Source organism: Mauremys reevesii, linkage group 5 (assembly GCF_016161935.1).
Source record: "Mauremys reevesii isolate NIE-2019 linkage group 5, ASM1616193v1, whole genome shotgun sequence".
In the NCBI taxonomy this organism is placed as follows: Eukaryota; Metazoa; Chordata; order Testudines; family Geoemydidae; genus Mauremys; species Mauremys reevesii.
In genome coordinates, this window is record NC_052627.1 from 19,716,443 (window position 1) to 19,738,121 (window position 21,679).

A 21,679-nucleotide genomic window follows, 5' to 3' on the forward strand; every position below is an offset into this window, starting at 1 on the left:
GTAATAAAAGAACAGCAGCAATACGTAGTAGGAAAGTTTCAATTTTTAGTGGTATTTTTCCTTTTTGGTTAGTGGCCTGAAAATTGTAATTCTTAAAACCTTTTTAAGACTGCTTTTGTTCCAAACAGAATATAAGTTTTGAGTGCAAAAGACCCATATGAATTGAGTAAAATTTCCTCAAAGGTTGAGAGTTTGTGTCTTGTTCCATACAGCTGCAGAGTTTTACATCCATTATTAACCTGTGCACAGTGGAGGTTGTTATAATGGAAGTGCTGACACATTTCATCTTTAGGGCTGCAAACAATGTTACAATAATAACTTTAACATTCTCTTGTTTTTAATTTATGAATATTTTGTAAAAGCCCTGTGATGTTAAACTTAAAAAAAAAATAAACTGAACATAATGCTTATGAAAGCTTCTGGACTGACCGTCCTGGCAAGTGATATATTTTATTTAACTACAGAACAGTTTGAACAGGGGCAGTGGCAGTTCAAGTTTCCCAGTATCATCTTGCCAATAACAAGGAAGAGTCAGAGTGTAGATTAATCTCTAAACCTATGAGAGAATGGCAACAGGTGTGCCTGTTATAATAGGTTTCTTGTGATACAGAGATATTAGCACCTGCCAGAACAGCAGAGGGATACAGAAACACCAGTTTATTGGATGCCAGGCAAAAAGAAAAATAATTTTTGCTCTGAAACAAGTCTGAATTTGAACTAGTGACTGTGCCTTTTAGGTGCAACCCTGTGCAAGGGGAGATGTGTAACCTGCACCACTCCAGGTTTAGCCCCAGCAGACATTGTGACTTGACTTAAGCTTCTGAGACACAGTTCTTTCCCTCCTTCCTCCCCGTGCCGGGGCTGGGGTGAGGTGATATGCTCCTGGTTAATATTAGCAATAAACTGACACCTCTTCATGTTGTGCTGGCTGTCTTTAGTAGGTGGAGTCAAGGCGCTGCATTCCTTACCTTTCCCAGCCCTCCTGCTCCAGGGAGTGGAGAATGGGGTAAAGTGACTATGCAGTATACATGCTTAGACCCAAGGTGCAGTCAGTTTAATACAAGAATGTTAGGAGCATTCTTAGTCCCCTGGCTCGATGTATAGTCCAAGCCACAATCAAGTCCTTAAATAGTAAACCTGTTGGAGCAGGTAACTCACCTAGCATGTTTCTGGGCACAGTATAAATAACCTGCAGGTGCAAGGCACCAGCCCCCTGAATCGGGTTCTGAATATTTTTGAGGGACCTTCTTGAATTCCTAGGCAGTTTATCCTGCACTGGATATGTTAAGATATCACCTTCCCCCACCAGAAATTAAGAATATTGATATCAGACTGCTGTTTTTATCTTCAGCTACAGTAATAACTGAAGGGAGGTGTAAGTTAATACAGAACCATCCTCTGCACATGAACTAGTACCAGCTAGGGTGACCAGACAGCAAATGTGAAAAATTGGGACAGGGGATGGGGGGTAATAGGAACCTATATAAGAAAAAGACCCCAAAATCGGGACTGTCCCTATAAAATCGGGACATGTGGTCACCCTAGTACCAGCTGACTCTGAGAGCTTTTTTTTAAAAGGCATGCCCCTTCTTGTAACATTTACTATTTTAAATGGCAAAATGAATGACGCAACATAGCCACATTATTTGTGTCCATTACACATGTGGCATGTGTTATTCAGTCAACTGGAATGAAAAATAACTCCCTGCAGTTAATGAATGCTAGATATGAAGAGTCATAATGGGCTGGGGCTATTTATCAGTTGTCAGTTGCTTTAAAATATGTACTCCATTGTATCATTTTCTTCCTTTTGGTTAATGCTATAAATTATATTGACAAAGTAAAATGATTCTTTATTGTGTATGACATGAGTGCCCACACATACTATACAGTATGTATTCAGCAGGTTAAACATTTTGACTGGTAATTCTAGTGTTTTATTACCATTGGCATTCATTTCCAGGTCTATAGATTACTCTCTCTCTCTTTTCTTTCTTGTTAAAAGGTAAGCATGGTTACCATGATCTATACAGATGGGGTAACCAGTTTGGATGAAAGATTAACTGACCAAGCTGTAGCCCAAAACTTGATTTTTTTCCCCCTCCTTCACCCTCAGTCTCTTTTCTGTCTTCCAATTTGTCTCTCCTTTTCTTGGACCAAATTAGCAACATCACAAAAAGAGCTATCTCAACTGTCTAATGATCTGAACCAAGGAAGTACTAAGAGTCTTGTGAGGAACTGTCTTTGATCAGAGGCTTGTGCACTAGCATCCAACCAAACAGAGCCTCTGACCTTTTTGATGTTCACTGAACACTGATTGATACAAGTCTGATGAGTTCTTTAAGGTGAAATCTTCAAAGCTGCAGCACAAACCAGGATAATTTTGGCCAGCATTGCCTATTAGAAGTTTCCTTTTCCAGGAGGCATAAGAACCTGCATTATAAATAGATAGGGTTTCTATTAAAATTCTGTAGAAGTTTCATCTTCTCAACTGTCATCCATACAGAAAAATTAAATACATCATTGTTGTACAACAGTTACATTTGCAGGCACGGTAGAACTGTGTTATAGTTATTTATGCCAGTCATCAAAAAATCCAAGTTAGGGTGGAAAAGACCATTAGGTCATCTAATTCCACTACCAATAGGGGATTCTTTTCTACAATGTATTCTCCAGTGCTCTTATATCAAGGGAGGTGGATTATGTAGTTCCTGAAAATTGTCTTAATTGAAACCACATCTAAAAACATTAGATGAGGAGATATTTTTACTTCCTGGGAAAGCAGGTAATTGATACTCATTTGTGAACTTAATCAGGAGCAGAGATGAAGTAAATCTTGATGATCTCCCAGCTCCATACCAAGCTCCCCTTCTCACTAGCTATTAGTGGAGAATCAAGAAACATGAACAGTGGTCAATGGGGTTTCCTCAACAGCAACAGGGATTTGTTCAGATAGCTTTGAAGGCCATTCTCTCTCCTAGAGTCAAGGACTCATTAGTCTGCCAGCAGTACCTTCCTGACAATCACAAGACTTTATTTCTACTCACACCCTCTACTCTTCTCCCTTGCCGTGCTCTGCATGAGACAGGTTTGCAGAGCTCCTGGGGCTGATGAGGTAGGAGACAACATAAACTGTTGCCCAGAAAGGGGCTGGAAACGGGGAGGGATAGCTCATTGGTTTGAGCATTGGCCTGCTAAACCCAGGGATGTGAGTTCAATCCTTGAGGGGGCCATTTAGGGATTTGGGGATTGGTCCTGCTTTGAGCAGGGGGTTGGACTAGATGATCTCTTGAGGTCCCTTCCAACCCTAATAATCTATGATTCCAAGTGGTATTTACAGAAAAGAAAGCAAGACTTATGGCACCATTGTAGATTTTCTCCTCTCTCCTGCTAAAAAGTCCTCAGCTCCCCTGACTATGACACAAATGCTAATATTCACAAACCTTTGCTAGGAGCTGTGAAAGAAAAGTTACTTCCACTAATACTAATAGCAGTACTTGCGGCACCTTAGAAACTAACAAATTTATTTGAGCATAAGATTTCGTGGGCTACAGCCCCACTTCATCGGATTCATGTAGTGGAAAATACAGTAGAAAATGTGTTAGTCTCTAAGGTGCCATAAGTACTCCTGTTCTTTTTGCGGATACAGATTAACATGGCTGCTACTCTGAAACTAATACTAATATAGCTCTGTGATGGTAACACTGGGTCTTCAAGTTTCTGTGCAGTAGTACAGAAAGTACTATCTACTCCATGTACCAGGTGTGTGGTGTACTGGGCTGTATTTTGAAATATGGTACCAACTGCTCAGCATAAAAATACCTGAAAAACACCAAAACACCGGCACATCGTAGAGCTCTGTTAAAGCTTCGCAAACCTGAGGGGAACTGGGTGTGGGTTGGAGAACTCTGCTTCCACAGAGCACCTGAAGCAGTATGTCTCCTGCAGGGGCTGGGAAGCATGATTATCCGCAGCACTGGCTCCACTCATTTGTACTTTGCTGGAAGGGGGATAAAAGGCTGAGAAAGCGCACTAGGTGTGGCCAAGATAGAGAGGTAGCTGCAAGTAGAACAGAAGGCTCAGTTATTTTCACCAATCTCCTCTCGCTGCTGTTGATGCAAGAAAATTAAAATCCGCACAGGTGTGGTTTTTAGGGCTTGTTGAATGTTGGTTTTTACTGTAAATTGGCAGTGACTTACCACTGTTGTTTCTCCCAATAGAATACTCTGCACTGATCTAATGTGCTTCACATAGTTGAGTATTGTCCTCATTTTATGTGAGCCGTTAGCTGGCTTGCTTAAGGCAGAATGAGGAGTTAGTGTCAGTGCTGGGAATGGAATGCAGATTTCCCAGCTCCCTGATGCCTGCTCTATCCAGTAACGATTCTGCCTCTGTCTTCACTGCTGCTGGCACCACCCTGAAACCTGCCCGCTGCCTGGGCGATTTAGAAGGGCCCAGGGCTTGCAGTGGTGGCGACCAGGGGGACCCCAGGCCCTTTTAAATCGACCGGGCCCTTGAGCAATTGTCCACACACCCCCATCGGTGGGCTTGACTAGTAAAAAGCGAAGTGATATTGCGTAATGAGAAATGATGCTATAGTTAGACTTTAAGGGATGCTTCTAATATCAGGTATTTAACATTCTCAAAAAACCCACCTCTTTAGGCTGAAACTTTTTTAAACTTCTCAGCCAAATGCTAAACAAACAAACAAAAACCCCACAGCTTGTTTTCCATGGGGTCAAGTCAAAAAATGCCGAAATGGATTTTTTTTATTAAAATGCATTTTAAAAAATTAAGATGCTTTTAAGTGCTTGTGGGAGAACTCCAAGACAGAATTCACTTTTAATTCTCAGTTTTGCCATGGCCGTAGTCCTCCATGTGAAACAGTTATTTTATTTATTTATTTATTTATTTATTTTGAAGCTGGAAGAAATTGAATTTCCAAGTAATATAGCTAAAATTGCATACTGTGATTACATATATTTAATGCTAAGATTTTGTTACAGGTATTTTTAGTAAAAGTCATAGACTGGACATGGGCAATTAACAATAAATCACAGAGCCCTGCTGCCTGGGGCTAAAGTCATGGAGGTCACATAAAATAACGGATTCCATGACCTTGGCGACCAACTTGTAGCCTTACATAGAGTACATGACTTTCTATGAGATTATTTCAGCAACTTAAATACAGAGGCAGGCATGATTTATCTGGAGCTCCACACACTGATGAAACATAATGCTTATTTCAGAAATAAAAAACTTAAAAATCTGCCGGTGTGCATTTTGAATGCCTCATTACATACAAAAGTGCAGTATACATACACCTACCACCTGTATATGTAATGAGGCATTCACTGAGTTCCACTCATCTGAATTTCATATTTCAATAGATGCACATAGTACATTTATTTTAATATATGATCTTTCAAATAAACGCTGGCAGAGTGCAGTAATGTGTCTGTACCAGGAGCAACACACTTGACTCGGGCACCATGCTTTGAAATAAATTTACTTCAATTTAAATCCACAATGATAATACTATTCACTTTTGCTGGCCTCAGTAGTAAAATTAAAGGAATTTATGCTATCTTGCATATACTTCTGTGGCAAAAGCATAGGGAAGCATCTTAAATGTCTCCTCTGCATGTATACAAGCCTCCTGGGTGGATCTATAATAGTAAATTTTCCCTGCTTTCGTCAGGGTTAGAGAAATGCCTTACTTCCTCCTTCCTTACTAGGAGGAGAAAGACATAAGTGTCAAAATAGGTTGGCTTGCTGAAAAGTAGGACATCTAGTCACCTACACCAAGGAAATTTGGTGTTCATTGACCCTCAATCCCTCACCTTCCTCTGTCCTGTGTGTATCTAATGTTAGTGCAGTACACTGGTACAGCTATAGCCCTTCACTGTGTGTTATATAAAGTTAGTCCCTAGAAACCACTTACTGGCATATTCCTGATATACCACCTTAATTTTGCCCACTTCCTCTCTGAATACCTGCTAAGGGTTTTTCTTATGAACAGGCATTGCTTTATTTTGGTGCGTTACTTTGTGTATTGAGTTAATTCTTGAACAATCCTTGGGGAAAGGGCAAAGAAATGTATACAAAAAAGGCTTTGAACACAGGATTTTTCAGCACTCTTTGTTGTTAGAGACCTGATCCAAACAGCAAACTTGAGATCTTGCTCATTAGAACGGCCATACTGGGTCAGACCAAAGGTCCATTTGGCCCAGTATCCTGTCTACCGACAGTGGCCAATGCCAGGTGCCCCAGAGGGAGTGAACCTAACAGGTAATCATCAAGTGATCTCTCTCCTGCCATCCATCTCCACCCTGTGACAGACAGAGTCTAGGGACACCATTCCTTACCCCATCCTGGCTAATAGCCATTAATGGACTTAACTTCCATGAATTTATCCAGTTCTCTTTTAAATGCTGTTATAGTCCTAGCCTTCACAACCTCCTTAGGTAAGGAGTTCCACAAGTTGACTGTGCGCTGTGTGAAGAAGAACTTCCTTTTATTTGTTTTAAACCTGCTGCCTATTAATTTCATTTGGTGAACCCTAGTTCTTGTATTATGGGAATAAGTAAATAACTTTTCCTTATCTACTTTCTCCATATCACTCATAATTTTATATACCTCTATCATATCCCCCCTTAAGCCTGGTCTATACTACGGGGTGGGGTCGGGTCGAACTAAGGTACGTGACTTCAGCTACGCGAATAGCGTAGCTGAAGTCGAACTACCTTAGTTCGACTGACTTACCCGTCCAGACGCAGCGGGGTCGAACTCCGCAGCTCCAAGGTCGACTCCGCCTCCGCCGTTCGGGGTGGTGGAGTTCCGGAGTCGACCGGAGCGCGTGGGGAGTTCGAACTATCGCATCTTGATTAGACGCGATAGTTCGAACTCTGAGAAGTCGAACTCACCGCGTCGACCCGTGCGGTAAGTATGGACCTACCCTTAGTCTCCTCTTTTCCAAGCTGAAAAGTCCTAGCCTCTTTAATCTCTCCTCAGGGCCAGATCCAGACACCAGATGAGAAAGCATGTTCCTGGGGCGGCATTCTGGTCAATCTTGGGGCAGCACATTCCGGCCGCCCTGCCGGGGGGCAGGAACTAACGATCCCCGCTGCTCACCGTGCTGCTGGGCTTCCCGGGACGTGCTACTCCCCACCGCCTGCACCAGCTTCCACATCCCACGCCGCTCTGAGCCCGGCCCGGCTGAGCCGCCTTTAAAGGAGTGGCTGAGCCAGAACATCCTGCAGCCCCTGGGGGCTCCGCCTGCCCGACCAGGAGAAGCACCCCTAGGCCGGAGGAGGGAGCTCCTCTTGCCTGGCTGCGAGCGGGCTGCAACACTGCCCTTCACCCCCCTGCGAGCCGCCTTGACCGCCGTCCACACGCTCCCTGCGGCTGCCTTTTATTTGTTTGTTTATTTATTTCCCTTAGGCAGTCCAGCAGGCCGTAGGAGGGGTTTTTTTTGTTTTGGTTTTTGGTTTTTTTTTTGCTTGGCGCGACAAAAAAGCTAGAGCTGGCCCTGTCTCTCCTCATATGGGACCTGTTTCAAACCCCTAATCATTTTAGTTGCCCTTCTCTGAACCTTTTCTAGTGCCAGTATATCTTTTTTGAGTTGAGGAGACCACATCTATATGCAGTATTCAAGATGTGGGAGTACCATGGCTTTATATAAGTTCAATAATATATTCTCCTTCTTATTCTATATTCCCTTTTTAATGATTCCTAACATCCTGTTTGCTTTTTTGACCACCTCTGCACACTGTGTGGACATCTTCAGAGAACTATCCACGATGACTCCAAGATCTTTTTCCTGATTTGTTGTAGCTAAATCAGCCCCCATCAGATTGTATGTATAGTTGGGGTTATTTTTTCCAATGTGCATTACTTTACATTTATCCACATTATATTTCATTTCCCATTTTGTTGCCCAATCACTTAGTTTTATGAGATATTTTTGAAGTTCTTCACAGTGTGCTTTGGTCTTGACTATCTTGAGCAGTTTAGTATCATCTGCAAACTTTGCCACCTCACTTTTTACCTCTTTCTCCAGATCATTTATGAGTAAGTTGAATAGGTTTGGTCCTAGGACTGACCCTTGGGGAACACCACTAGTTACCCCTCTCCATTCTGAGAATTTACCATTAATTCCTACCCTTTGTTCCCTGTCTTTTAACCAGTTCTCAATCCTGGAAAGGATCTTCCCTCTTATCCCATGACAACTTAATTTACATAATAGCCTTTGGTGAGGGACCTTGTCAAAGGCTTTCTGGAAATCTAAGTACACTATGTCCACTGGATCCCCCTTGTCCACATGTGTGTTGACCCCCTTCAAGGAACTCTAATAGATTAGTAAGACATGATTTCCCTTTACAGAAGCCATGTTGACTTTTGCCCAACAATTTATGTTCTTCTGTGTGTCTGACAATTTTATTCTTTACTATTGTTTCGATTAATTTGTCCGGTACCAACGTTAGACTTACCAGTCTGTAATTGCCGGGATCACCTCTAGAGCCCTTTTTAAATATTGGCGTTACATTAGCTATCTTCCAGTCACTGGGTATAGAGGCCAATTTAATGGACAGGTTACAAACCCTCGTTAATAGTTCCACAACTTCACATTTGAGTTCTTTCAGAACGCTTGGGTGAATGCCATCCGGTCCCAATGACTTGTTAATGTTAAGTTTATCAATTAATTCCAAAACCTCCTCTAGTGACACCTCATTCTGTGACAGTTCCTCAGATTTGTCACCTACAAAAGCCGGCTCAGGTTTGGGAATCTCCCTAACATCCTCAGCCATGGAGGCTGAAGCAAAGAATCCATGTAGTTTCCCTGCAATGGCTTTATCGTCTTTAAGCGCTCCTTTTGTATCTCGATCATCGAGGGGCCCCACTGGTTGTTTAGCAGGCTTCCTGTTTCTGATGTACTTAAAAAACATTTTATTACCTTTTGAGAGTTTTTTTACACTTAATTTGGCAGTGTTTATGCACCTTTCTATTTACCTCACTAGGATTTGACTTCCACTTTTTAGAAGATGCCTTTTTATCTCTGACTGCTTCTTTTACATGCTTGTTAAGCCACGGTGGCTCTTTTTTAGTTCTTTAACTGTGTTTTTTAATTTGGGGTATGCATTTAAGTTGGGCCTTTATTATGATGTCTTGAAAAAGCGCCCATGCAGCTTGCAGGGATTGCAGGCTCCAAACTTTCCCTCAGTTCATAAGCATTTCAGTCCAAGATTTTTCTTCTTGCCTATTCCTACTTATAAAGAGGATTCATATCAGTTGTTCTCCATGTCCACTGAAAGTAGGAAAAGTAGTAATCACTGAGGGAATCTGCAGGAAGGGAGATTTAGGTTAGATATGAGGAAAAACTTCTGAACTATAATGATAGTTAAGTGCTGGAATAGATTACCAAGGGAGGTTGTGGAATTCCCATTACTGGAGGTTTTTATGAATGGGTTAAACATCTATCAGGGATGGTCTAGGTATACTTGTCCTGCCTGAGTATAGGAGACTGGACAAGATGACTTCATGAGAGCCCATCCAGACCTACATTTCTAGGATTCTATATGTTTACCCATTGTGACAAAGTTCCTCCTCTACCTTGGTGGGTCCTGTGCTTATTGGCAGATTTGCTCACCTCAGTGATCTTCCCCACAGTCTGGATCAACTCCTCCTGTGTCTGATCAGGAGTTGGGAGGTTTGGGGGGAACCCGGGCCCACCCTCTACTCCGGGTTCCAGCCCAGGGCCCTGTGGATTGCAGCTGTCTAGAGTGCCTCCAGTAACAGCTGCATGACAGCTACAACTCCCTGGGTTACTTCCCCATGGCCTCCTCCAAACACCTTCTTTATCCTCACCACAGGACCTTCTTCCTGGTGTCTGATAACGCTTGTACTCCTTAGTCCTCCAGCAGCACACCCTCTCACTCTCAGCTCCTTGTGCCTATTGCTCCCAGCTCCTCACACACACTTCCTCTCCTCTGGCTCCTCCCCGCCTGACTGGAATGAGCTCCTTTTTAAACCCAGGTGCCCTGATTAGCCTGCCTTGATTGGCTGCAGGTGATCTAATCAGCCTGTCTGCCTTAATTGGTTCTAGCAGGTTCCTGATTACTCTAGTGCAGCCCCTGCTCTGGTCACTCAGGGAACAGAAAACTGCTCATCCAGTGATCAGTCTATTTGCCCTCTACCAGACTCCTGTACCCCACTGGTCTGGGTCTGTCACACCATGTACTCAGTTATGTGCCTTGGGTAACTATGCGCTATGAAACAGGGAGGCAAAGGTATTTGGCGATCGTGAGCTGTATTATGATAGTTCTGTATCCTTAATGTATCTATTTAGTTGAAAGCTGCATTGACACATAGGTAAAATATAAGCAATTTGTATTTTGTGTGTTATGGCAGTGGTTCCCAAACTCCGTACTAAGGCATCCCACCAACTGCATTTTGTCCTCTTTTTTGCAACCCACCATTTTATATTCATACCCAGCACCACAACCCTAATTCTGGCCAGGTGCAGAGTGCCCAGAGGGAGTGTTGGAGAGCGAGTCTGCTCCACGTTATCCCACAGTCGTGACTCCTGTCCCGGGGGGAGAGGGGTTGGGCCTGGCTCCCTGCTCCAGGTGTTGCAGCCTGGTGCATGGGATCACAGTGCTGCTTAGGGTTGGCCAGAGAGAGGAGCTGGACCTAGCCTCACAGGAAAGGAGCTATTGCTGCAGGGTGAGTGTAGGGTGGGCTTGGTCTCCAAGACTCCTTCCCACTCCTTTGTTTGCCTACATCAGTACCTAGTGATGGGTTAATCCAGCCCTGAAAGTGGCGCTCCATCTAGAACCTTCCCGTGACCCACTCCTGTGTTGGGACCCACCATTTGGGATAAGTCGTGCGGGGGCAACACTTCAGCCAGATCTTAACTGAGCATCCTATTTGGCATGACGTTGTAGGCATGTGCAATTAGAGCAGTGATTTAAATTTCTTTGATCTCTAAGCACTCAATTTTGCCTGCACGTTTTTCTCTTTAAAGGCAAAACAAGAAGTAAAAGGTCTTGTATGCTGCCATGACAAAGGCAGCAAAGTACAGGTGATAGAAGTAAAAGAACAGCAAACTTTAGAAATTATGTACTCTTTAAAAAAAAAAAAAAAAAAAAAAAAAGTATAGGCCTTTAAGGGAGAACAGTGTCAGTTTTTCATTTTCCTGCATAATCCATTGATGTGATTGTTCAACTAGCAAGCATAAGACTCCTAATAGTTACTGGATTACTCATGATCAGCTAGAGAGTTAATAAAATAGCTATCACTGTAAGACTAATTTAAGCATAACAATATTTAAGAAACTCTTGTATATTTTCTCCTTAAAAAGGGGGGGGAGGAATAAATTACAAAACGTTAAGTCAATCACAATTTGTACCACATAGATAAAACCTCTATTAAAAAATGAAATGGCTATATTCTTAATTCTTAGATATTTTCAAACACTTGTAGGACAAACATTGATATTTGTCCTACAAGTTGTCACTTGTAATAATAAAGGCTTATTTATTAATGACCAATATTGACATACACTATGATTAAATTGCATCAGTGTTTTCTAAAATTCTTAAGATTTGATTCCATTAACTGTGCTTAAAACATTTATAGAGAAGAGATGGGAATAATTATAGTGGGATAATTTCTCATTTGCTATAAACCTAAAGAATAAATAGTGCCTCAAAATGAAATCAATATCCTATTTTGTTTAAAAGTTTTTTCATTAAGAAAGTGAAAAGTAAAAATGGTCACTGGAGATGATGATTTCAACCTGCAATTCTGAGAGCCTCTAGGACGTAGAGTGAATGGCAAGGAAGATAAGCTCCCTGATGACAAAAAATATTACTCAAATTGCTTAGCAGCAATGAAGATTTCTAGTAACTAAGTGGACAACATAACAGAGAAAATGAAACATAGACAGGTTTAATTTAAATTTTTGCTGCTATTAGCATGCTGTATTTTGGGAATAATTGAGGGAACCTGCTTATTTAATTGTATATATATTTTTAAAAGATTGATAAAGGTACTGGGATTATTTAGTCTGCAGAAAAGAAGAATGAGGGGGGATTTGATAGCTGCTTTCAACTACCTGAAAGGGGATTCCAAAGAGGATGGATATAGACTGTTCTCAGTGCTATCAGATGACAGAACAAGGAGTAATGGTCTCAAGTTTCAGTGGGGGAGGATTAGGTTGGATATTAGGGAAAACTTTTTCATTAGGAGGGTGGTGAAACACTGGAATGGGTTACCTAGGGAGGTGGTGGAATCTCCTTCCTTAAAGGTTTTTAAGGCCCGGCTTGACAAAGCCCTGGCTGGGATGATTTAGCTGGGGATTGGTCCTGCTTTGAGCAGGGGGTTGGACTAGATGACCTCCTGAGGTTCCTTCCAATCCTGATATTCTATGATTCCATGAAATGTGTCCAGGATGTAAGATGAAACACTTGTTTTTAAAATTAGCATATTGTAAATAACACAAGGTAATGCCCATTCCAGCAAGATGTCTTCAACATTTTTGTATGACCTTATGAACAAACTTTTTGTCATCACTCCAACGACACTTTCTAGTCTATGCATGCTACTCTTCAAAGGTGTAGCTGAATATTTGGGCATGGGTTAGTAATAGGTTTTGGGGTGTCCCCAAGCCTGTGGTATTTGCTTGAATAGGGTTTCCTAGAAGCATTATTTTTGCGAGGAATGCATGACTGTCCACAGCACCTGCTTTTAGAGCCAGCAAAAAATTCTTGCAGTAGAATACTTTTTTATTGTAAAAATAGCTTTTTATGGAAATTTTCACAATGAATAAGACTTTTCAACATATTCTGTTTTCCCAGTATTCATGATGAAAACTGTAAACAGAATGTTAGCTCCGTTGGCTAGTGGTTTTTGTTTGCCTTTGCATTGTCAACTTAGTCACATTTTTTTTTCAAAACTAAAAGCTTTCAAAAATGAAAGCGTTCGGCATCAAAACAAACAAGTAAAATCAGCCTATTTCAACAACACATGGAACAAGAAGCTTTCAGAACTTTCAGGACTTGTGCACTTTGGGGGTTTCTCACCAAGCTCTATAAGCTACAGTTCATGATTTGCCACGAGGGGCATGTCTGAGGAGAAACAGAACTGAAATTTTGGAACTACAAATCAGCCAGAAGGGTCCTGTAGGGAATGTTCCCAGTTCAGGAGGCTGCCTTAACAGGAATCGATGACTGTGCCAGCAGGGCCGCCTTTAGGGAAAACAGCATCCTGGGCAAACATTCTTTGGTGCCATTTATGTGCTGCTCCCCAAGCAGCGGGTGGCTGCTCAGCAGGCAGAGTAGCAGCAGGTGGAGCAGCAGTGGCGCAGCAGGTGTCGTGCTGCTGAGAGGGTGGAGAGGGAATGCATGTGAGCCCCTGGCTTCTGCCCTGCAGCCCACTTTGTCCCTTCTCCCACCTCCCAGGTGGGCATGGTCCTTCTGCAATGTCTTGACCACAGTGCTCCCCCCGATCATGGTGCCATGGGCCCATCATGAAGGCTGGCTCTGTATGCCAGGTGGGCTATGGTAGGAGTTGCTGTGAGCAGGGCATTCTTATACCTCAGCTACTGCAAGGACCTTTGGGGCTATGGCATCCTTAACCCAATTTACAGCAGAACTCAGGGTTACGATAATTTATGCCTAGGACCAAACTGGCCCCTGAAAGCACTAAGATTGGGAAGTACAAGCTGCCTCCCATTGGTCCCTCTGCTGGGCTCTTCATCAGCACAAACGATCCAGGGACACAGCTTCATAGTTAGGAAGCTGTACCCAGGACCCCATTCCCAGGGCACTTGCATCAAGTGGACACAAGGTCAGATTCAGATTCACTGAACTGAGTGTAGCACCAGAGAAACTGAACCCAAATCCTCTGGGCTTGCTTATCCCTATATTTAAATAAGAGTTAGTGTCTGGGGATGACTTATATCATGATGGAACTGTTGACAGTCTTTCCCCACTGACTGTCTGCTAAACTGAGATCTCTGTTGTTGATACAGCTTGACAAGGAGTAGCGAGAAGAACCAGAGCCTCCGCAGGAATGGATGCTATGACAATTGATATCTTTCACAAAAGAGACAGAACTGACAAATTATCTGCAATGGCAAAATGATAGAATGTCTTGGACACATTAAAGCACAGCTTGTGCAATGGATGGGACAGTTAACTCAAGAAGCTGAGCTGCGTATTAAACCTAAAAGTGCGGATTATTATTAAACTGATGTCTACGGAACAGTTCAAGATCCAGTAGGTGAATAGTTTAAAAGAATCTTATGCACCTAAAAGATAAAATGTAATTGTCTTAACGAAAGAGGGTTTAAAAAAAAAAAGCAGACTGCAAGATAAGCAACAATACTGTAATTATTTCAGTCGTCTGCTTTGGGCTGCATTATGCTGACATTGCAAATGTTGTCATCTGTCTGATGAAGTTCTTAGATTCTGATTGTCTTTGATAGAGCCTGTCAGTTTAATGTTGTGTGTGATCACAATAGCTGTCAGCCATCATATACTGTAGGGACAGCTGAGTCCCACTTCGACTCAGGAGGGAGGAGGGTTCCCTTCATGCACCCCCTCTCTGCTGTAATGTTATGAAGAATGGAAGAAGAAATCTGAATAATAAACACTGACTGGAAAACGTTTGCTACAAAGGTAGAAGATACCTAGTCTGTAGTTCCTGAGTGGTAATTCCCCTTCTAGTTCTAGACTTCCTCACTTCCTGTATTATAGGTCCTTTTACACAAGCTGAGAGCTGCTTAATCCACAGCTAAAGACATATCTTATTTGATGAAAGAGACAGCAGCCTTGTAACTTCATGCAGCTCAAGATGGACTTGCCACATTACAGGTTAGTTGTAATTCTTGGAAGGGGGTCAGTTTATAATCAAGAGACTATGGTAAATTGATGCTTAAGAAATGTGTATTCCAATTTTAAAACAATTATGTCTGAACTTAACCCATGTCTGAAACTTCTTTCTCAATTGAACATTAAAGTGGTATCACAGAGAATTACCAACTAAATTGGTATCTTTTTGGAACCTTCAATTCAAGTTTTGATTACTGAAGTCTGACAGATTTTGATGACAATGGGAGCTTGATGGCTGGTTTTCTTAAAAAAGGAGGGGGACCAAAAACCCCCACAACACATGTGCTCAACCCTCCCAGCTGTGTTCTCTCAAATAATCTAAATAAGCACACATTGGAGGAAAGATGGCTTTTGTTTAAAAGGACTGGACTGGGACTTAGGAGACCTGGATTCTATTCCCAGCTCTGACACAGACTTCCTTAGCGACCTTGAGCAAGTCACTTGGGCCCAGATCATCAAAAGTATTTTGGTGCCTATCTCCCATTGAAGTCAACTGGAGTTGTGCACCTAAATTCCTGTGAGGGTCTGGGCCTTAGGGTCTCTCAGCATCTGCATCCCATTTGTAATATGGGGAGAACTATACTTCACTATATCATAGGGGTATTGCGGCTAAATAAATGAATGTTTGTGAGGCGCTTAGATACTACAGTGATGAGGTCCATATAAGTATCTAGATATGGTTAATTACCTCCCTGACAACTGTATGTTGTGCTCTTTTCCCCTCTTGAAGAAAGTCTCTGCTAAATGAGCAGAGTCATTTTACTATATTAGCAAGATGTCACTGTGTTGTGTTTATGACTGCCAAGAACAAATGTCAAGATTGTACATGCTGGGAATGCTATTTCTTAACCCCTATAATAAATCTATCTAGCCCCACAGAAAGAGGGAATGTCCTTAAATAGTGTTTTATAGTCAAAAATAATTCAAAAAGCATCAATCACGTAAGCCTTTCATACTAAGCCAGTGACATGACCTGAATATTTATGGAACTTTCATTTTAGCTTGAGAAGCTGTCAGATCATCCAGATGTATAATTACTTTCACATTCTAAATAACTTCCTGAGAGCTCCTGCAAAACTCACATAATAGAGAATAAACAAATCATTCACCCCAGAATGCTTTGATCTATTTGTGCTTAAATCTTCTTGAAGAAAAAAAAGGCAATGAGTTTCAGTAACACAAGATTCTAGAATGATGCTGCGCACCAGTGTAAAAAGGAATAGAATTTGGCCCAGTATTTCTGCATGTGTGAGAGTATTCCAGTGAGGGTATTGGTGATGAAATTACACCCTGTAGTCATGTGGCAATTTATTCCTGGAACTCTACAGGGGAAAAAAAAAATCAGATCTCTCCACAATCCCTCTCCATTAATAATACTAAGCAAGGAAATATTTTACTCCTGTGATGCTCTATTTAAAAAGTAAAGGTGGGCTTCTACTCTAGGCAACCCCATTAATATCATTGACTTCCTCCCATTGACTGACAAGTTGACATAGATTTCAGTAGGATTGGATGTGTGTTGCAGATAGCAGAATTTGGGCCATTTCTCTCCCAAGAAGTAGTGCACTAAACAATCCTTCGCATTAAAAAGGCAAGATTGTATTGCACAGCTGTTATACAACTGCAGCAGTCTTACTTCTAGCCAAAAGTCCAATATATAAAATACATAGACACACACGCACACACTTTTTAAAATAATGTTGCTTCGGAGATAACTAGGAACAAGTCTGAGCTCCAAAGTTATGCTTATAGAGAAATAGCATTTACTGGGTACAAGAAATGGGTACTGGGCTGGAGGCTTAAATTACTCTAGTACAAACCTGTTTACTTTTCATCTTCCCCCGCACACATGTTCAAAAAACTAATTCAGATTTTGGATGCATTTGTTTCCAGAAATACAGATTATTATTATTTAATTATTATGAAATAAAACTTTTCTTTCAAACAATGCAAACTGTTTAACAAACCAAATAATTTTGGAGTTGAAATATGAATATGTAAAAAAGTTACTGACTGAGTTTGGTTCCATGTCCTTGATCATGGAGAGAGTCAAACAAATTGTATTTATTAAAAGACAGGAAAATGTTTGCAGCTATCTTTATTACTGTAAATTGAAAATAATACTGTATTCCTCTCTGCCTATTGCACATTTATCACCAATATATCAGGCTGCTTTCCTGCTCACATAAGTCACTACTGCTAAGTATAAAACTGTTCTCTTTGAGAATAACTATATTTTTGGAAGATGAGAAGATGAGTAGAGAGGTCAGTATTGATTTACATAACAAACATTGCTTGAATATGTGTAAGATGGTTTAATTGAGTCCTAGTAAAGAAAGTCCTTGGCAATGTAGTATAATAGAATTTGGGGTTCCAATCCTGTAGTTAGCTATGCAAGCAAAGTGATGTTCCCCTGCATAGAGTCCCATTCATCTATTTTGGGCACTTAAATGGTATCCTTCACTCAAGTGTCTGAGCTCCTCACAATCTTTAATGCATTTGTCCTCAACACTCCTGCATCAGGGAAAAGCTATTTATTTGAGGCAAGAAGAAGCAGTGTGGTTTAGTGAATGGGACACTGGCTGGAAGTCAGGAAACTTGAGTTCAATTCCTGTGTCTGCCACTCACTGGTCAGCTGAATGAGTTTGGTTGAGTCACTGCCCCTCAGTTTCTCCATCTGTAAAACGGGCATGACAGTGACTTCCTTTGCAAAGTATTTTGAGATCTGTTGATGAAAAATGCTTTAGATGTGGGTGGTATTTATCCCAATTTACAAATGGGGAACTGAGCCTCAGTTCTCCATGAGCTAGATTTTTAAAGGTATTTAGGCAACTAAAGATACAGACAGATGTTTTTGAAAATCCCACTAGGCACCTATCTGCATCTTAAAATATCTAAATGCCATTGAAAAATCTGGCCCTAAGTGACTAGACCAAGGTTAGACAGGTAGTGTGTAGTGGAGGGGACAGGGAATTGTTTCCTGACTCCAGGCTACTGCCCTAAACATTGAACCATTCTTCTTTCTTGAAGCCCCATTAAAGTCAGTAGGGCTGCACAAACTGCAGGATTAGTTTGTATAGCATCTTTTACTTCACGTGTGTCCCAAAAACCTTTACAGATCTAAATACAGGACCACGTCCTGCAATCCTTACTCATCCATGCTCAAGCAAAGCTCCCACTGCTATCAACAATTGTTTTGCTGGCATATGGACTATGGTTTTTGGCACAGTTGCCAGTTTCAGTGGTGAGAAACTTTAAAAGGTGTGAACAAAGGAGAAATTTCTCTTCTAATAAGAGATGAAAAGATGCAGCATTTCCATTGTACCTGGCACGATGATTATCTGAAAAGGCCAAGCAGAGACTTCTTATCTGGGGAAGGTAGAATAACAAGGAAATCCACTAAGGAACTCATCCTGCAAATGTTGTGTGGTTGGGACGTGCCTATATACTACAATGATGAGAGCTAGGAAAAACTTAAAATAGATATCTAAATACAGTAGATAGAAAGGACCTATTAAGTTATCTAGTCCAATCCCCTGCCAAAGCATGCTGTTTGTTCTCAAGGTCTTTTCTTAGCCCAGTTCTAAACTATCACGCCTTCTTGTCAACTGTCTGTAATGGCCCACTCTCTTACCACTTCAAAAATTATTTTTCCTCCCTTGGTACCCTGCTGTTAATTGATATCTCGTTAGACTGATCTAACACTTGGTAAGGCAGCCCCATCATTTCATGTATTTATACCTGCTCCTCTATTTTTTACTTCATACATCTGATGAAGTGGGTTCTAGCCCACAAAAGCTTATGCCCAAATAAATTTGTTAGTCTCTAAGGTGCCCCAAGGACTCCTCATTTTTTGTTTGTTTGTTTGTTTTTCTGGTACAGACTAACATGGCTACCACTGACACCAAGCTATGGGACTTACTCAGGTTTATGCTAATTTAACTGAAAGCAGAATCTGGCTTGTAGGTAAAGCAGTTGTGTGGGCATTTTTATCTTACCTTCAAAAGAATATTAAACACTGTCAGTCGAACTTTGTATACTATTCCTCTTTCTGTAAATGATCCCCTTAATTACTTGTATTTCCTGTTTTTAGTTAAATTTGACTTCCATCATTTTTTCATTTATTTTTTGTTTAATGTTACTATATATATTTTTGTATTGACTTATCTATATATATTATATAAAGAATTTTAATTAATTTTTAATTAATTTATTTTAATCAGATTGTCAGTGGTATGTATCACAGATCCTCAGCCAGTGCTGCCCATGCCCCATCCTCCCACCAGGTCCTGTCCTGTCCTGGTCCTACTAATCATGGTCAGCTGACAACATGACAGTAATAATGTAGAAATCTTTGGTTCTTGGTCACTCTCATCCTCTTAAAATTCAAAATTTTTCACACAAGTTAATTCTTTTTTTTTTTTTTTTTTTTTTAAAGGTGTCCCAACCCAGAATGACTGATTTATCCAGTAAAGGCTAAGTAAAAAATTTTGCATTTTTTTTTTATAAGATAACCCCAGACCCCACCCCCAGACCACCCATCCACTTCAGGAGTGTTTGATTTGAGGAAAAGCAGATCCATATCCATATTGCAGAATAAGACAGAACTCCTCTGAATGACTCATGAACACACAAATGGAACAAAATCCAGATCCAAACTTTGCAGCTTCCCAGCATATCTTCATTCATACATCATAGTTTTGCCCCATTTCTTTTCTGTTTTTTTCTAGTTTTCCTGTTTTAAAATAATTAATTCATTTTTACTATTTGAAGAAAAAAAATGCTGCTAGCTCACCTGTGCAAAATCTCTGAGCAATGACATCAAGAGGTTGACTCATGTTCTGTCCACTCACTGGGTCCTGTGCAGCATAGCCTCTCTGCCTGCATCATTTGCTTTTATTTATTTTTTATCAATAAGATAAAAAAAGAAAATAAAATGTGTTTTTTTTTTTTTTTTTTTTGTTGTGTGACAGGGACAGGTGCTGTTGCTGTGTGCTGTTAGAAGACACAGTAAATATTTCCCTCTCCAACTCTCCAGTTAACTCCTTGCAAATATAAGGTAGCATTGTCCAATGGCTAGGGCACTGCACTGGGTATCAGGAGACCAGGGTTCTATTGTCAGCTGTACCAATGGCTTAGCATAACCAAATCATTTGGCCTCTGTACTTCAGTTTCGTCATCTGTAAAATGGAGATTATTAACTCTACTCTGTAACACACTTTCATATGGAAGGATTAAAAAAGTAACAGCTAAATATTATAAATCATGAGGGTCCTTCTGTTGCTCTCCTTGGACTTATTGGGAGTAAGATCACTTCACAATACCTTGATGACAGACAGGCAATGCCATCCTCTGGCCTTTGCCCCTCCCATGCATCATTTTTCATGCTTTTTTTAAAGAAAAAACCACACCACCCCACACCACACCACCCCACAACATGATGATGGGTGCATGCTGTAAAACCTCCCCACTGTTTCAGCTGCCTGTGCATGCTGACAAGTAACTGGTCACTGACCTGACTGATAGGACTATCTCTTCTTCAAATGAGAGGCAAAGGATTATGGCATTGCCCCTCTCTCAAACTAAAAAAAAAGAGCAAAAAGCAAAATAATATATGCTGTCAGAGAGATTATGATTTTGTGACCTGTGTTTACTCTCTTCTCGAGCTTAAAAAAAAAAAAAAGAAGAAAGACCAGGTAATTTGTTTGTTTGTTTGGGCACAAAGCTGGCCAACTTAGACTGGCTATGTATTGATTAGGATCCTGAACTTTATGGAGTAAACTCAAATCATAGCGTCTGATGTTCTGTCAAGCAGGATCTAATCTTCGCCTTCTAGTCTGAGAAGACTATGTGGATGTTCATTCAGATGGAGGGAAACAGCTGAACCTCCATTGCTGGGGAAGAGGCTCAGGAATGCTGATCTTTTTGCAGAAACTTAAAATAATAAATTTCCTGTTCTAACCCCTAAAGGAATTCTGGGCTTTATAACATTATCTATATAACTAGACTGGATGTTACGTTACTCACTGGTTAGTATATGATGAAAACCAGTGAGAATTTAAACAAGTCTATTAAACCCCAGTTGTGATGTGCTTCAACAGCACTTGGAATACCTTTGTATTTAGTACTTGAAGACCTACTTAGTTCATTCCATATATAGGATACGAATGTATGAAATAATGATGTAATATAATAGTTTTGTAGGCATGGATTTGGAATGGCATCCACAAGTTAGTAATAAAGGCTGTCTCAAAAGAAAGCCCATAAAGCATTTATACCATACCTCGCCATCAAGTAATTTGTACTGTGTGTGTGTGTGTGTGTGTGTGTAAACTATTTTAGAAGTGTGTTAGATTGCTTTTAAGGATTATTTATTGCATCCCTCCACCTGTAAGGCCAGGGGCGGCTCTAGGAATTTGGCCGCCCCAAGCAGGGCGGCACGCCACAGGGGGCGCGCTGCCGGTCGCCGGTCCCACAGCTCCGGGGGACCTCTTGCAGACATGCCTGCGGAGCCGCCTGCCGCCCTGCCGGCAAAATGCCGCCCCAAGCGCGCGCTGGGGTCTGGAGCCGGCCCTGTGTAAGGCCATTTGCTTTAGATTCCAGGAGTCCAACAGTACAGACAGCAGAGCAAGAAAGAAAAAAAGAAACTAATGAATTTAAACGACTTTTCTAGATGCAAAAATTATGAAGCTCTAATGCCCGGTATTTTGGGACCTACTAAGGGCAAGCATTTAGTGCTGTCTCTCATTGGAATGCTAGGAATCCTCCCCTCTCCAGGAGTA

The 21,679-nt window shown here is 41.2% G+C and overlaps 1 protein-coding gene across 2 annotated transcripts in view; it reads left to right on the forward strand.

Annotated features, from left to right (window-relative positions):
- The window catches only part of ARHGAP24 (Rho GTPase activating protein 24), a 431,989-nt gene that overhangs the window by 20,607 nt on the left and 389,703 nt on the right, over positions 1–21,679 (forward strand). The window contains exons 1-2 of one of the 2 annotated variants that reach the window (XM_039539651.1): positions 14,036–14,286; positions 14,763–14,879. The gene's annotated coding sequence lies outside the window, so the exon portion shown is untranslated. Of the gene's footprint in view, positions 1–14,035; positions 14,880–21,679 lie in introns of those variants that run through there. The other variant, XM_039539650.1, reaches the window with a different exon arrangement.